Source organism: Dermacentor silvarum, chromosome 1 (assembly GCF_013339745.2).
Source record: "Dermacentor silvarum isolate Dsil-2018 chromosome 1, BIME_Dsil_1.4, whole genome shotgun sequence".
NCBI lineage: Eukaryota > Metazoa > Arthropoda > Arachnida > Ixodida > Ixodidae > Dermacentor > Dermacentor silvarum.
Genome location: NC_051154.1, coordinates 223,530,779 through 223,547,872, shown reverse-complemented (window position 1 = coordinate 223,547,872; position 17,094 = coordinate 223,530,779).

Here is a 17,094-nt window from a genome sequence, read left to right as displayed (position 1 = left end):
CCGCATCCGAACGCGGCATCCCTCCCCGGCGTTTACGGCGCGCGCGTCGGAAAAAAAAAAAAAAAAAAAAAAAAAAAAAAAAAAAAAAAAAAAAAAAAAAAATTGCACCCTGCGCTTGTGTAGTTCAAATCCAGCGCTAATGCAGCTCCAATAACGTGAAACCTGGGGAAGTGCGAAGCAGTGATGCGCCGGTGTTTCCCTTCTGTTCATCTTGTTTTATCCTGTGTTTATCTTGTGTTTAGCAATGCATCATCCGTTTTGACACCTGTGCTAAGGCACGAGGCTGGTGGGAAACCGCCACGTACATGGAGCCAAAGCCTTTGCTGATGATAGAAGCGATTTTAACGAATTTCTGTTAATTAATGCGCTTAATGCTGGATTATTCCTGTCTTTTAAATTATTCTGAATCACGTTAGTTTATTTTGAACCGGTTTTGATCAATTCTGCACTTGTTTTGACCCTGTTTTGAGCACTTGTTTTTGAGCGTGATCACGACAGACAACAACCTCCTCTATAAACTTTTATATAGAGGACTTGGCGAAAAGGCGCGCGCCGACGGGATGCTCGAGAAAGTTCCGGAGCTGTCAAGAATACAGAAGGGACGTAGCCTTCCACGTACTGCAGTGCCCACCCACTTTCTCGGCGCCCCATTCCGTTTCTAGATTTTTCGAGCGCGCTTATAAAGGAGCGTGCCGCATGGTGTAATTCGGTTTTAAGTCAGACACAGGCAGACTGAGGCAGTCGAAACGTCCACCACTCGATGAACTTGCTGTTGTTTCCACCCACTTGTTCGTACGCAACATTTCTTGCTTTATTTCGATTTTTGACTTTATATAAATAACAAAAAACTACATTAATACTGTCGAAACGATACTAAAGCATAATTCGATGGCTTCATAATTCGCGAATTGCCCAATATGTCGTATTTATTAATATCTTACGAAAATAGATGTTGCGGAATAAACTGTTTAAATTTTTTTATCGGAATATTATATTTAGATTACCAACCTTTCTGGCATTGCTTTCGATTCGGAGGACTTAAGGCACCGAGATGTATGCTGCGCCTAAATACATGTATATATAAACGCTGATTCGTTTCAGCACGGTCGATAACAGTCACGCCTTTGATTGTCGGTATCCTGCGCAGAATGTTGACCTCTGTTTATAGCATACTATCCCTGGTATGCTACATGATAATCTTCCTTATTCGCGAATTTATTTCCCGCGTCGTGCGATTATTTCTTCGCGCATGTTTGCTGTGCATTTTTATTAACAGTAGAATAAAAAGTGATAAGCGTTGTTGAAACATTTATTCAGTCTAATAACAAAAAGTATAAGCAAGAAACTTGTATAATTGATTATAAAGCCCTTTCAGCCCTGAATTTTTTTTAACGCGCAGAAAATTTTTTCTTCGTTTTGTATTGATTTACTACGGCCTAAGAAGCTCAAAAATATTTATTTTATTCGGAGTACCACATCAGCATAAGATATGGCGTCATGTCCTATATATAGGACACCAGGGCTTAGTGGTTGTAAAGAGCAATATGAAGTATTTCGACTTTGCATATTATTCTCCGCTGTATCACTCATTCAAATGTATAAAAACTTGCATGATGGTCATTTGACAGTGGTTCTTTTGCATCAGAGGCATCAAAAATATTCTTCGCGCTGGTTATACACGGCTCATCATTGCACTTCAATGGCCTCTATCTTTGATAGTCGCTTTGTCGGATGTGTTTTCGTCATAGACAGTCAATTCTTCTACTGTACAGAAATTACTGCTCGTCAAGCCTGCAAAAGTAAACTATATCCCACTTTTCATCGTCATCGTCTGCTACCTCCAACACGCAGACGTCCTTCATCATTGCACTTGAAAGGCCTCCATCTACTTGATAGTCGCTTTATCGGATGTATTTTCGTCATAGATGGCCAAAGCTTCGTCTATTGTGCAGAAATTACTGATCCCCAAGCCTGCAAAAGCAAACTGTGTGTAGCGCCCACCGACGCCGCAACGCGGCGACGCTAAAGGTCGGCGCCCTCGGCCGGCGCCTTGGTGCCGGCTGCAAAAGACGACGAAAATAAAGTTAGGCGGCGCGTGCTCGATGCGTTAGGATGGCACGCGCTAGTTTGTTCTAAAAGCATGCTGCGCTGGTCCTCTTGTTCGGGCGCTCCGCTGCGACCCCTCGGTTCCGGACATGTGTATCCTGGTTTTCATCGTCATCTACCTCGAACACGCCCACTTCCTTCATTATTGCACTCGAATGGCCTCCATTCACTTGATAGTCACTTTGTCAGATGTATTTTCGCCATATATGGCAAATTCTTCGTCTACTGTGCAGCAATACTGCTCCCCTAGCCTGCAAAAGCAAACTGTATATCCTGATTTTCATCGTCATCGTCTTCTTCCTCCAACACGCACACTTCCTATAGTGCAGCAAACATATTTGGGTCCTTGATACGCATACTTATTACTATAGGAGTCCCCTTTCCACTAAATGCAGAAGTTCAGACTGATTTACTGCCTTGGGAATAATAACACAAGAAATCGGAAGCTGTTACAATCAACAGCGTCCTCACTGTAGATTCAGCTTATTCCGGGACCTTGACAACCATTGAGCCCTGGTGTCCTATATTTAGGACACGCAGATCATGGCGTGCTGCGGGCTATGCGCAAATAATAGGCAAAAGTTCCCGATATAAATACACTCCTAACCATATCAGAAACAACACACAAAATTATGATTGCTACCGAGACAATAGGTAATCGGAGAAGTCTTTCGGCGCAAGGTGAGAGAGAGAGAGAGAGAGAGAGAGAGAGATGCAACTTTTATTGGTGCCAGCAATCACGAAGGCGGCCCCAGCCTACCTCCGCCTAGCAGACGGCCTAGATCCCCTGGGTCTCAGCGGCTGCCTCGGCTAGCTGGACGGCCCAGACCTGGTCTTGCTGGTCTGAGCTGAGCAGCAGGGTCTCCCACTGCTGCCGGTTTTGAATTTTGCGGCCATCGAAAGGAGCCGCCTTCGAGCATGCCCCTAGAATATATGTGGCAGATCCGCCCTACGTTTACATAATTTGCATTGCCCTGGATAGAATCTGCTGCAGGCCACCGGGTTAGGATACGTGTTTGTTTGCAGGAGGCGCCAGGCCACCGCCTGTTTCCTAGTTAGCGCGGGATGAGCTGGTGGATACTGGGCCTTTCCCAGCCGATAGTAATCGGTTATTTCTTTGTAGCTGACCATGCGGTCTCCTCTCGTTCCCGGCTGGGCCGGCTCACTTGCTCGGCGAGTCCTCGAGCTATGTTGTGAGCCGCCTCGTTGCCGGGGAGAGAGAAGTGCGCGGGTGCCCAAATAATTTGGATCGTCCCGCGATGACGGTCGCTGTTATTGTTTAGAATTTTGAGCGCCTCTGGCGAGATGCGTCTTTTCGCGAAATTATGAACTACAATTTTTGAGTCGCTTATGATAATTCTCGCTTTTGTGGAGGCAACTGCGAATGCAAGGTGAAAAACAATTTATAACGCAGGAAAGGTGTTCTGCCTTAGAAAACAAGAGCGTGTGAAATGGGCTATCCCGCGAAGCAGACTGGTTACGACAGATCATACAGTAGATGTAACGAACACATGATAATTCAATGATCAGGCTTACAATTTTTTTTAATAGGTTACGCCGGCAATGAAGCGGCAATAACCTATCCGGAGCTTCTTCCTTCCTTTGAAAACGTCGAATCAAGATCAAAGTGTAAAACCGTGGGACGCTTCCGCTAGTGCATCTGAGTGTAGTTTCCCGCCAGAAGGCCCGGAACCGACCACCGAAGAGTGCGCTCAGCCGGAAGGACATTCTCGGTGTTCATCGGTCACGAGATTCTCCTTCATTGAGGTTACCAGTGATGGCTATACTGGTGCAAAATTTGCTAAATGACATATAATGAAGGGAAGATTCTTGCGGACGGAAAAACGGGCGGTGCAGGGATCATCAAGCCAGTCAGCAATACCAATGCATCCGAGCTTGGTGAAAAGGCCGCGAAGCACGACGCCTCAGGACACCACAAACATGGTGTAAACTTTTGAGCCAGTCGCAGACAATTTCAGAGGTCATAAATGTGGCTGCAAAAAGTGCCGACGATCAAACTAAGTTTATGAGAAAGAACATAGCTGAAGCATCCTACTTACGAAGCATCCTACTTACTTAAGCAGGAAGTAGCCACATTACGAAGTGGAGATCCTTGCTGAGTACGTTTTCCATTATGAATCCTGAAATCGAGCAGTGGTTCAGGGGAAGACCCGCAAATGCGCATTAACTTTCTGCAAGGAATTCAACTGACTGGCTGGGAGCATCTGGGACGAAGGTGAAGAAATTAACTCTTGAAAAGGTCCAAACATCTGTTTCCACGTTCAAGAAGTTTTCCTACATGACCAACGAATGCACCGACATTAATGGACGCCAATTCCTGAGTCACTGCATACGCTATCTTGATGTCAATGGCCAACCGACAGACGCGTTCCTCGACGTCGAAATTATCTCTGACGCATCGGCTTCTTCTTTGACCACGCATATCCTGCTCGAGTTGAGCAAGTCTAGACTCGACGCTACCAATATGGCTTCTTGTTCATTTGATGGGACTGCGAACTTAATTCTCTGGAACGCACGGGTGGGTGCAGGCTTTACTTAAGCAGAAATGCAACCCTAATCTCTGTTACACTCACTGCAGAGGTCATTTACTCCAGCTTGCCCTAGTGCGTGCTGCAGAGTCGTCGAAGAAAATCAAAAGGACTCTTAATCTCGTCTGGTCACTCTACTCTTTCGTCAGTACGAGTCCTAAACATTGAGTGTTCTTGAAAACATCGACGATGCTGTCGAGTTGAAGCTGAAACTCATGCAGCCAGGCAAAACTCGGTGGCTCTCTCATGAGCGATCGCTGGCTGTGATACTGATGAAAGTACTTGAGCCGCTGATACTCGCTTTGGAAAGCATTTACGAAGATGGTGCCAACATGAGCAGTGAAGCTGGTGGACTATTGTCACAGCTACGTACAGAAAAAAAAACAACTAATAATCGCTATTATTACACTTGTCGACAGTTTCCCGGGGCCATTGGCTTCTCTAAACAATGCCACCCAGGCAACTACAACGCAACGGTAGATCTTCGCCCTGTGATTGAAGCAACCACGGAGGCTATTGCGGCGATTTCTGTGGAAGCAGTGCTCAAAGTAAGAACGTCAGCAGAGAAGCTCCTTGAAAATGGCACTTTTGTGGAGGTACAGGCGAGAACAAGAGCAGCCAAGCGCGTGAGCTAAACAAGTACAAAGCCCTAATTCTGGCAACCTTCGGCAGCGACTTGTCGAACCCACCCTGCGATCTTTCTACGTACGTGTGCCTATCGCAAAAGCAAGACACAGTAAACTGGAGTGAAATCCTCCCAGCAATTGGCTTGCCGTACGACGATGAACACGAGAGGAATTTAGATGCGGAGTGGAACATCTTCCGACGCCTGAAGGAAGATTTGACATCCATAGCATTTTTATCTTCCCTTCTCGTAACAATGTTCCCCACTTCGTCGCTGTTTCCCAAGTTGCAAGATGTTGTCGATCATCTTTTGTTGCTACCGATCACCACAGCCACCGTCGAGCGCTCCTTTTCGTCCCTGAACCGGGGTTTCTCGTCAGAAAGAAGCCGCGTTTTCCCTAACCACGTGATTGAGCTGCTGAGCATCACCATAGAAGGCCCGGAACTGTCGGACGTCCGAGATGCCACTGACAATGCATTACCGACGCGCTTTTTAAGATTTTATCGCGAAAGTAGTGGGTGTTACAGCAAGAAACCCAGGCGGATGTAACTGTTCGGAATGTGGTTGAGAATGCCTACATATATTTGTGGCGGTTTAGTTCTTAATTCTTTTATTAGTTAAGTTATGCAGTGAATGGTCAGGATGTGTGCCTGTGCTTGTATATATTCAACCAATTGTGTGTAGCTGCCGCAAATTCATATCGTGATATGTCAATATCACGCATATATCATCGTGGCCGATATCAAAGGTCCCATATACACCTTCCGCGTGTGCCTACAGTGTTCAGCATAGATTCGACTTCCTTGTGTGTGTGCTTAATTAAGAGTTGGTATGTTACGCCTAGTGCACAAGCGCGCGTTTTACTGCATTTTCCCCGTCTGCGTTCCGCAAGTGGGGTTGAGCCACTAGATTTTGAAGGTTTTATTGCAAGTAGTCTGAACTGCTGCGTAGACACGTTTTATGTAGTCGTTCTTCTTTAATTTTGTCTGTTCAGATATCAGACTTTCGTCCTTGTGTAAAGTGAAGTAACAGTTCGCAATCTGTGTCACGAATGCTGGAGTCAAGGACACAAATAAAAAATACAGATGACTACCGCTCCTAGCTCCTCTCTTAATTTCAATTCCTGGGGAAACCCCCGAATCCTGAATCCGTCACCATGAGAACGAATTTTTGTGGCGGTTTGCGGCGCAGAGCAGACCATTTTCAGGGATGTTTTCAGTGCGCCCTAACTGGTTCTGTAGCGAACAGGGCGTTATCATGTATGATTTCAGTTCGCTGGATTCTACTGTTTTATTGCGAATTTTAGCCACATTCGTAGTCGCCGTGAAGTTCCGTATGCGATGGAAAGCGTGCATGGATGAGCCGAGAATGGTAGCTTGAAGCGCGCCGCCTTCCCGAGCGCGCCCAATGTTGGAGGTCACGTGATCAAGCGCGCGTTTTTTTTTTCGTTTTTTTTTTTTTTTTTTTTTGGGGGGGGGGGGGGGTAGAGTGCGCGTGTTCTCTAGCTTGGCCGTGGCTGCGCATAGCTGTCCGCGCGCATTATCTTGGACGTGAATCGGCGGCGGGTGCAATAGTTGGGTTAGCCGCGATGGCTGGTGGCTTCATGTCCACTGTCTTCCCGCGCGCCTAGTGTTGGCCGCGGTCGCGTAATCTCAAACTTTGGAGACGCGTTGAAGCGAGAGGCAGAATGAAGCGTTCACTCCCCGCTGTCGGTGCTCGTCATGACGCCAACGTAAACCCGTGGATCTTCTATAAGTAGCGAAAGGCTTTTGAAAGGCTGTTCTCAAACAGCGCATGCACGCATAGATTTCACTTCATTCACCCGTGTCCTGCACCGCGCCCGCGTCATTGCGGGGTGCCGTTGCTGGCCGCTCGGCCATCACGTTGTCAACGCGGCGAGTGATAAGCTCGAAATGGAGTCAAAGAAGAGAGACGGCCGGTGTTTTGTAGCGATGCCTTTCCGATGCTAATGCCTTTTCGCGCTTGGTCAGTGATTAGAGCGACGGTCCGCTCACGTTATCAACGGGATCAGCCGGCCGTGAGCGGTGGATATAAGAGTGGTATAGAATAAAGCATAACGCATCGCTACAAAATACCGGCCCATGTTGCTTTCTGCTTTTTGACCTGAAGGGAAAGCAGCGAAAGGCTATGATGCGACGTTAAAGGATTGACCTGTTAAAGTCGCACGGCTGCAGTTTATACGGCCGATAAAACAGATAAAACTACGAACTTTATTTCATATGGCTGTCTACTACTTTGCTATCGCTATCAATGCATTGCGCCTTTCGGGCGCAATTGTTTTTTTTTTCTTCTTCTTTTTTTTCCTTTACCCATCGCTCACACCAGGATTCGGCAAAATATATGCAGTCAGCAAAAGCCAAGTAGGACATGGCGGCCGCGATGATGTCAGCATAGAGTTTACCACTCTTTAATAAAGTGAGAAACTCTATGGATGTCAGTGCAGCATACTCACAGGTGCGCGGGTAACCTGCTACTTTGTAATAGATACACAGCCGGAACGCTACTGGCATCTGTGTCAAGCACGTCATAACGCCGCCACGATATAGTTGCCTCATATCTGTTGTACTCTCGCGCTTCTTGTTTACGCAGCTTCTGACATAGCACGGGCACCACAGGCTACACGAAGACAACACGTACGTACAGTACACCACGCTGCACTAAAAAGGCGGCTTGAACCGATTGACGTCTGAACGAGCCAATCCGTGCAACCAATGAAACGTATTTCCCGCCTCTTGGTGTCAAAACAACCGAGTACTATGTGATCCCATGGTTTCATTTTATTTTTCAGCGCAGTGGCACAAAAGCGCGCACCATAAAGAGCTATAAATAAGCGCTCCAGTATGGCTAGTCCTTGAAACAAAGACGTACTCCTGAGTGTGCATTCGCACCACGGACCAAATGGCCGATTGACTCTGCGGACCGAGCATCAGCGCCAAATATGACTCGTCGCGCCAAATCATGCCGCGGGCAGATAGTCTCTGTGCACATCGACGTAATGCTCCATCCGCGTACTGAATCAGCAATTTGGTCGTTCGCGTGAGCCCACCTTCACATATAGCTGTTGCATGGGCCTCATTTTATCAAAGCTTCATAAAAGTTTCTGGATTCCCTTGACTCGAAATTTTATGAAATCCTCCACGACGTCATTTTCCGATGGCGGGTTAAGTTGCGCGAGATTTGATAATGTGCATCTGCAAGTCAGGGGAGTTTGGAACTCGTACTTGGCAGAATGAAAACAGTCAAATCTGGTCCTTTACCGCCACTCAGTATCTTAATGCACCCATACATTTGACCTCGTTCTCAGAGTGGAAAACCGCAGCATGAAACTGAGCACACAAGTGACACAACAATGATGCACACACCAGCACAAACTGTAAGTGCTAAGCGCACAGACAGGAATCTAGGCCCCACTCCTTAAAAGATCAAAAGGGCAGCATTCAAAGTCCGAGGGGAAAAAAAGAAGATACAATTATTATACTACGTACAACGTTGATACCTTGCTGTAGCCCTTGGCAACATATTTTGGGGTATCTTCAAATGTTTCCAAATGCTTCCGGGCGAAAAGTTCAAAAGTTCTTGGAAATTCAGAATAACTCCTTCTTGGACGAGTTGGTGTTTGGCGAAACTGTCGCCTTTCACTGTTTTCTTTTATTTCGAGTTTTTGCGCTACTAAGTATCATGTTTCTTGGAAATTTTATGTCTATCTCAACAGAAAACCATCGAGTTGCTCATGAGAAGCCTGCATTATGTTTCTGTGTGCAAATGAGTGACTAGCGACTATATGAAGAAGAAATATGCATATTATGGTCGTAACATTTATTCAGTTGGCATAGCATGGGCCGTGGCGATGCCTCAAGTGCTGCCAGCAACCAGGCGCATATCCAGAATTTTTTTTTCGGGGGGGGGGGGGGGGGGGAGGAGACTCCTGTTGCATACACCCACTCGGTGCTTTCCAAGAACCTTTCAGGTCTCTCTCATGATTTTGGAGTTATTATGGTTATGCAATGCCTGGTGTAGTAGTAAACTGGACAAAACTCACAATTCTGCGTAGTGCAAATCCTCGCATGTGATGCACGCACAGGCAGCTTCTGCAGGCATTACATTACACGGCTATAGTTCCATGTGATTGCTTGCTTCATAGCAACGTGTGCATTATGAGAGTGTATGATATGCACAGTAAAATGATGTACATTGTAAGACAGATTTTTTAATTTGCTGTTTTTATCCAAAACGCAATAAATAAATTAACAAATATTTTGTGCATACATGCATTCTAGGTCTGTAGGGGACCTAGAAATTTGAGGGGGAAGGGGGCTGAAGGCCACTCAGCTCTCACACCTACACCACTGCCAGCATCAGATTATTTAGTATTAAAGCGAAGCTATCTTTGTCTTCTCCCTCCATCGCTTAGAAGTAATGTGCAGCTTTTTTTTTTTTTTTTGCCTCTTCCTCTGGGTTTGGTGCCGGTGTCTCACAGAGTAGATGTAGCGAGGGGTTGCTCGCACACCTGTGGCATAGAGGAAGGGCACGAAGAACATTTACATGACAAAGGACATTTACACTGACATCTCGCCGGATAGACTCAGCGGAAGGTCTCCGCGATGGATCGATTTATCTCGTGTTCATAAGAGGTGTTGAAACCTTTAGCATGCATCGCTATGCTGAATACTTCTCTGTACACACACCATACACACACCACTGCCCCCAAAGTTCAAACCTTCTTCACCGCTCGCAAAACATCGCATTAGCCTGCAAGTCATCACTGCATCCACGTTGCATACCAAGAGGTCATGTGAACTTGTATTTGCATTCAAGTAGAAGGTACAAACAAGTTACATAAGTTGGAAATAAACATACATATGCACACATCGTATGTACGTCTCTCTTTGCACAGCACTTAATCGAGGCGATTTAAGAAAGCTTCACTTAATGTTGACATAAATGCATTGGCTCTGTTTTATAACGTTTCTGCTACTTCGGTGAACCAAAGGCGAAGCAGCACAACTTGATTTTTCAGCAGCTGCCCGCGCTTTCTTCTTCACAGAGAAGGAGCAAGCAGAAATCACCGAGTCCTCCTCAGCTCTGGCCTAACTCGCCTGCACCGTTGGTATGCGTCCCCCAAATATTCTAGGCTCTATGCCCAATATGACGCTTTCAAAAGCATGGGCAATGGCTGCAGCGACAAGGCCACATCTAAGTGTAAGCTTCTTTCTGGTACACATTCTTGAATGCACTGCTCTTATTAATAAAAAGGACGCCTATCTTTTTGACTGTTTCGCTTATGAATTTAAAGTTGAATAGTAACTAGTTTGCACAAACAGAGTTTTGCAATTTTTCGCATTGAACTCAGGACCATACAAAGAACCCATTGAAGCAAAATGATCTACGGTTTAATTGTGACCAACTTGGGCCTTGAATGAGCACCGAGAGCTTATTACACGAACACATGCATTCTGAGCCCATTGGAATATGGCCGCCATAGCCACTGAGCTATAACAGTGGGTGGCAATGCTCTTTAAAGGGGGCACATACAGTAGAGTTTCGTTAACTCCATTCCAGACTAATTAAATTTTTCAGTCAATTGCAATCTCGACCGAAAGTCCCAGCCAGCACCTATACATTGCTACGAGCCAAAACTTTCATTTCGATCTTAAATTGTCTCTCACCTCATTTATTCGAACTTGAATGGTCAGCATGAACACCCCCGACTTCAATGGCAACCTTAATGGCTACATCGTCTGTCTCGGCGGCCCACTAGGGGACAATGTTCACATTAAAATCTCCCGTCGGAAATGCCTATTTTCGGCCTGCTCTAGGAAGATTTTCCAAGCGAAAATGGCAGCTCACAATGAATAATTACCGTATTTAACAGATGCTAAAGCATGCACCTTTTTTTTTTCTTTGCTTCAAATTTGCGTGCGTGGTACCATAGCCTCCTCGATAAAGTTATCGAGGAGGCTATGGTGGTACAATCGGATACGAAACTGAAACAGCATTTGCAACAACATGCCATCAGAGCCAGCATCATCACCACTGCCACCACAACATAGCGACAGACTTTGCATTGGCTCTATAGCATAGGATGACGACCCTTTCAGAATTTGATTACAAAAGCTCACTCAAAATATCATTTTATAAGCTAAGCTATCGCAACAAGTCGCGCCCCGTATTTTTGAAGGCTATTTTTTTCAGCATTCCGGTGAATTGCGCGAGTTGCATGGGCCACTGTCCCGTATGCGATTGTTATGAAGTCATTCGAAAATGTGAAATCTCAAGCACGCAATGAACAGCACAGATGACATGTTGTGATCCACAGACAGCGATAAGGTGCTGTCTGAGAGTGATGACGATGGACAATACATGCAAATAAATTTCCATTCCGTGAAAGTAAATTTAGTTAATTTAATCTTTTTTTGGTTGCCAGAATCAAAGGCAATGCTACGTTTCCCCTGTTAGAAAATTGGCTGCGCATTACATTTGGGTGCACATTGTTTTCTGCTTTAAGCCTATAAAAGTAGTGTGCATTATAATCGGGCAAATACCAACAAATGAAGCAGCGGCAAGCTTTTTCTGCATCTTTTTTAATTCGACCCGTTGGATAATTCGATGAATTCCGTCAGTCCCGTCAAGGTTGCTTTAACTAAAGTCAACTGTATTAAGTTAACCCATAGTGGCAAACATCTAGAATTGAACAAATGCAGCCTTAGTATTAGTAAATCTTGGCAAGCCAGAAACAAACAGGACAGGTAGTGATCCTACCTAAAAATTCCTGCGCAAGCTCCCCATGACATCATAACAAGATAGAAGTTTACAGGAGAATGGAGGCCTGAAGTGATTAAAGAAGGGGGGGGGGGGGGGGGGAGCGCAAGAGACTCGCGTTCTACTTGTGTACATAAGCCACTTGGGTTCGAGTCTAGCACAAGCAGACCTACAGGTCTTGGGCAAACAAGCCGCTTGGTTCTAATAATCTATCTCTCTCTATTAACTGTGGTCGAACAAGGAATGTTGCTGGCTGATTTGACAGCCACATTCCTTGTTAATCACCCCATGACATCATCGATTTTGAAGCATCTACTTGGTGCACTTTAAATGTTCATGAATAACGAATGATCACACAGTGAACAAAAGCATAAATATAATAAGCCTCTCAATTTTTGAAAATTAACCTTGCATGAAAATAGCCAGAAGACACAAAAGTACTACAGATAAATTCCTAATATGGTACGGACATAATTAAGTTCAAAATATAGTCTGGCCTTTCATTTCTTCGGGCAATAACTAACTTTACAATCCCAAAGAAGTGCAGCTACAGTTGCGAAAGCCTATCTTACTGATATAAATAGCGTTTTTTGTTAGTGCCCATTTAAGAGACTTTGTAGGCATTGCAGCATAGCAGTCATGCGCCCTGTGTGCTAGTATGCATACCAGGTGATTTTTTATTGGAAATCTGGCACATCAGCTGAATCACATGAAGTGGCGGTCTAGCTAATTACCAAGGTTACATTAATTAACATAATTGTTCACTTTAGCACACATGTTCTAGTTATGAAACTGAAGCCGAGCAGTAATGAAGACATTAACATTTAGCAGAAGTCCTGTGCTCAGCACAATTTTTGAGAAGTATGTCCTCAAATTCTGTGGTAAAAAGCACTGATGTATTAATTTACACTGAGCAGCATCACACCACAGAACTGGTGCTAAGCACAGGATTATAACTTCATAACTGCTTCACTTCAATTCTCCAATTGTGACATGTACTCTAAAGCAAATAATTACCAAGTTAGCATCAGTAATTACCAAACATCACAATGTGACTGGTTCTGCATGTAATGTCTGCAAGTAATCCAGCTGATGTAATAGATTTTGCTATATAGAATATGAGATTCTTAACAAGTCTGTTTCCTGGTATAGGCACTGCCTTTTACCATTCTCAGCCTCCGTAGAAATCCCAGTAATAAAGCTGAGTACCCTCTGGTGTAGCCTCACCAGCAGAAAATGAGTAAGTACAGTGGAATCTCATTGATACGATCTTCAAGGGAATGAATGAATCAACCTTTATTTGAAACAGTGACTTGTCAGTCGAGGCGGGAGGGTCCCTTATTCCAGGAACCATCTGGCCTGGGAAACGGAAAATAAAGTGAATCATTCAAAAATCGTATCATTCAACATATTATCCAAGCAAATCATATTATCGGGGGAAAAAAAAAGTATCATCCCAAAAAACGGATTACGCAGAATCGTATCAACGAGGTTGCACTGTACATGCGTACTGTGAAAATGCCTGCTTGAGGCTTGACCCCCTTAAATACATGGCATGAGTACTACAATACTGACTTAACAAATTAATCTGTTACACAAACATTAATGCATTCCAAATCACCTTTTATGGCTTTGTAATAAATGAAAAAATGCCAGTACCATCTGTCTTTAGGACAGATGGTACTGGCATTACGGGACATTAAAGAGAAGTACTAAGTTAAGCTATATTGGTAAACTACCCATTTGGAACACCGAATGAGCCACGTAATTTTAAGCCATAAGACAAAAACAAGACCAATAGCAATGCCATCCTTAAATTCCCCCACCAGGTCTCTTGGCATCATGGATTTTGATAGCATCTCCTCCAGGCTAGTGAAGTGTTTATCAACAGAGGAGGACTACACTAAGTTCGAAAGTAACCGAAGCCTGGCAACTCCTGGGAACTTTTCTTAAATGACTGATTCACTTATGGATTTAACATCCTCAAGCAACACTGGGGCTACGAGAGACACCACAGTGTCTGGATTAATTTTAGTTTTGGTACACAAGTGTTTTAGCATTTTGCCCTCATCGCAATGGTGCGGCCGAGAATAGAACACCTGACCTCGTGCTTGGCAGCGGAATGCCACAGCCATTGAGCCACCATGAAAACAACCAGAGTATTTGAAAACAAAAAGCAACCAGTGTTGCGGCTCTAGCGCAAAACAGAAATTCAGCCTTTATTTTATCTGCTAATAATCAGAATGGCCACACTAAAATAATGCAAACAGAGTTTATTTAGTGTCCCTTCAAGTTTCTGTTGGCAATACAAAACCTAGTCAGTGACAGAATAAAATGACAAGGCAAATTATCACCCCTCAAAAATGTGCAAGTAGAAACGAGACAAATTCGCCTTCCACAGAGGCACTTGCTGTGCAACTGCACCTTCATTCGCAGCATAACTGTGAATTGCTGGAATACTAGATGAATGCATTCACTTGTTCCACCTTTGAGCTCATATTTCCAAGTCTTCTCTAAAGCCAGGCGAAAGTGGTATGTTGCCTACATTGAAGCATGCATGCTAGTTGCCTCTTTGAGCGCTTCCAGGAAGAGCACATGGTTGCTTAAAGGGGCCCTGCGATGTAGATTGAGCATGTAGTTTTTATTGCACTGTTAGCATAGTACTGGTTTTGGTTATGCTTCAGCAGCCATTACAGGTCAGCATCATTGTATTCATCGACTGCAGCAGAATACAATATTTTTGGCGGATGTGACTAGACATGCTGTTCAGTGTGACTGGCCAGGTGCGCAGTTTGCACATCTTTTACTCATGCTCAAGAAACAAATGGAGAAAAGCAATATGCTGAAGTTTTTCTTTTCGTCTAGTAAGCAAACACAAAAATAAACAAACATTAGGATATCCAAAGGGTGAAACTGTGACGCAAGGGTAGCGAAGATGACACTCCTGAACTTTTCCAACTCAAAGCACATTTTTGTCTGGACACATTTCTCCAGCTCCCGCCAACCCGAGTTCTTTATTTATATCTTTTTCTTTGCGACTGCTGCAAACTAAAAGTGATACAACTAATTTCATTTTTTTTTGGCAGCTGCCCACCCTTTCTCACAAAGATGTCAGCTAAGACCGGCGAGTCCTGCTCAATTCTTGCCTGACCCGTCTGCAGTTGTAAGCAGCATTAGTATCGTTGTATGCATACGAAAACAACAATATTCATATTAAGGTCACCTAGTTGCCTGTGGCAACTAGGTGACCTTAATATGATATGTGTGGTTTCGGTACATGCTCATGAAAGCACTACTCTCACTGGTAGCAGCTTATGGCATCAGTGGAAAAATGAAATGTGAAACAGATGCTTTTTTTTTTTATCTGCCACTCTTATGAATTTAGAGGTTGAATAGCTTTCATATGCATGTGCCCATTTTCATAATTCTTTTTCGTTGAACCTGGAAATATATAAATAAGCAATTGGAGTGGAATGCGCTACAGACAAAACGGCACAGGGCTCCAAAATGTTTGAAAGGTTCCAGTCACAGACAGAGCACCTCATTTATAGTGGGCGCTTGGATTATTCTACTGCAGTAGGAAGGGAAAAAGCATAAAAGACAAGAAACATACAAATCTGGAAAGTAAATGCACCCTGTGGAACAATCAGTCAGCTCCTGGCTTTAAGAACTCAGCCTCGGTCATGAGGAAGCAAGGAAGCTTTGTCAACAAAGTATGAACACTACCCGACGAAGACACAAGAGTCGTAAGCATGTATGATGCCATGCACACCTGTTTATCACAGAATTTCAACTTCAATCAAATTGGCTCCTTGGTGGCATCTTTTGAACAGAATGATTCCTATGTTCCTCCACATCCCAGTGCATTGAATTCACAATAATCATCACAAGTGCCCTGGGCACTCCACTGAAGGAAATGTACTTGAACCTCGATATAACAAAGTTGTAATTTAACTTTGTTAAATCCCGAATTTCGGTAATTTGAGGTTTTAAAGTTTCAGCAGTAAAAATCATTTAACAAATTCACAGAACATTCGTGGTGGATAGTGTCTTGTCAGTAATCACTTATAAACAAATCGCAAGAAGGTCGGGCCAAATAGCGTGGGTATGAGCGCCAGCATGCACGGTGCAGGTTGCACTGAGAGCAATGCATCGGCGTGGCTCACGGTGTCTGAGATTAGTGTATTGCATTGCACAGCGCCGCAAATGTCCAACGCCATGGCAGACCATACTAAGTGCTCGCAGCAGTCATCAGATGCCACCCTAAAACTAAAAAATAAAAGTGCAAATAGATACAAATATTTGTGTAAAAAGTCCCTCTTTTGCCAGAAAGGTGGGGGAATTGATGGCGATAGCGAAGAGACAACTACACAAAGGGTCGTAGTTTTATCACTGTCACGCCCGCTGAGGCACATGAAGTAAGGTTCGTAGTTTTATCAATTTCATGCACGCTCAGGCAAAGATCGCACTTGATGTCCAAGAACACTTGCTGTCACAACACGAGCAAACGCTTCACACTGTGCCTTGGAAACTTGAGATCACACGACCGCCAATACTAGACACGCGTAAACAAAATGCACACCAATGCACCAACCATCTCGGCTTGACCTTTGCACTTGCCGAAGATTACCTCCAAGATATGGCGCGTGGTGTGCATACCATAGAGTTTCTCACTATACTACCTAGAGGAAAAACTGGCGCTGCTGCGCTGTGGTATCCATGGGAATGCCGGTATATTGTGACTTCGGATTGGCATCATTCTCGAAGAGCCAAGAAAGCCTTGAAGACACGCCTGGCTAGCACCGTTCCGTCTGTGACAATGATTAATTTTCTGTGAAAACAGCACGCAAAAAACTGCTTTAGCTTTATTATTACACAAAAACATGTTTTGTTTGATTTTGAGGACTTACTATTAGATGCACAATTATATGAAATGTAAAAAGTATCAGCTGGCCGCTAAAGTTGGAGGGCAGACGACAAGATTATCGCTCGCTTTGGAACAGCTTGTCGTCTCTTCTTGCTTTTCTTCGCTTG